Genomic DNA, 1,547 nt, shown 5'->3' on the forward strand with positions numbered 1-1,547 from the left:
GAGAGAGAGAGAGAGAGAGAGAGAGAGATAGATATAGATATAGATATAGATATAGATATAGATATAGATATAGATATAGATATAGATATAGAGAGAGAGGTAGAGAGGTACATTCTGTAAGTTCTGTCACCCTAGAGAATCGTGCCTAACGCACTGGTATTTGAAACTGTTTTCCCCGCCTCCCTTCTGCTATCCTTCTGTCATCGTACAGGTCTTAAACGTATAATGAAGCTACTGATTTCCCATTTGAATCTAGTTCCCCTGTTTCTTTTTTTATGGTTGTACGCTTTTAAAGTCTTTCATTTAGGTCCTCGCTGGAACATTTGTGGAATGTGTGCATCTTTATCTCCTTGCTGTCATGTCCTTTTGTTCTTTACTGTATCCAGGATTTGTAGGGAAGCAGGATGGAAGGGTACTTCTGTCACTAGAGCAGACATTTTTCCTTTTGTTGATGCGTTGGGTTTTGTACCAAAAAAGAAAAAAAAGTACAAAATAGGGTCTCCTGGTAGCCTACAAAGAGGAGTATGGATGAGCCTACCTGCAGTTGCAAAGGTTCTCAGTCTTTAAGATATGTCTGTCATTCAAGGCAGCAGAGGACGTGGTGACCCGAGTGTTCCTTCAAACACAGACAACCAACGGCACAAGGGACAGGATACAGGCTCCTCGAAGCCACTACCTACTTAGAAGCTGCCCAATCTCTACTACTTGTACCCATAGCCAAAACCAACGACAGACCCCTCGGTCAGTGGGATGGAGACATCAACTTTCACTGTCCCGTAAAAGGGCTGATTTGTATCCATCTAAGCTCTGTCATGCTTGCTAGGAGCAACTGCATGCTGGATTGGCAAAAGCAGGCAAATGAGCTTCTTGGGGCAGCCTACTCTTTGTTTGCATGGCTGATAAATGGGTGCATTTCTGGTTTAGGCAATGCCCCAGGGATTTTGCCTCTAGTCTGCTTATTTGCTGCTAATTTGCCTTTCCACCTTGTCATTGCTGTGTCCCTCATATATACCTGATGTGGAATAGAGATTCCCTCCCTGCCTATTGCTCAACAGCTGCTATTCTCTCTGTTGGGCAGGTTTCCTGCAGAATCATATGGAGACGATTTATAATTCCTGACAATGATTCCTGAATCGATTCAAGTAACCTCTACCTTCCTGAAAGTTCGCTAAAAGCTTTGTGAACCACATGAATTACACCAGGAAGAAAAACAAGGTTAGAACAAATTAATGACCAAGGAAATACATTCATTCTAGGTTTAGTCCAGGGATGAGGTCCAAATGTTTACCACAATAAGAAAGCCCATGTGACTATAAAAACAAAGAATAAATGGTTGGCTATACAAGACAAAAACAGATACATATTTCTTATTAAATACCTTCACATCAAACTTTTGCTTTGAACACATAATATACATTTGAAATAAGAAAAAGATAAAACCTCTGCTTTGAACTCATAATGAACTTATAGATAAAAACCACTGCTTTAAACTTATAACAAAAATGTCTAGCTAGATGTAGTTCTATTGAAAGAATTTATAATCAATA

Source organism: Psammomys obesus, unplaced genomic scaffold (assembly GCF_907164565.1).
Source record: "Psammomys obesus unplaced genomic scaffold, mPsaObe1.curated_primary_1811, whole genome shotgun sequence".
Classification (NCBI taxonomy): Eukaryota; Metazoa; Chordata; class Mammalia; order Rodentia; family Muridae; genus Psammomys; species Psammomys obesus.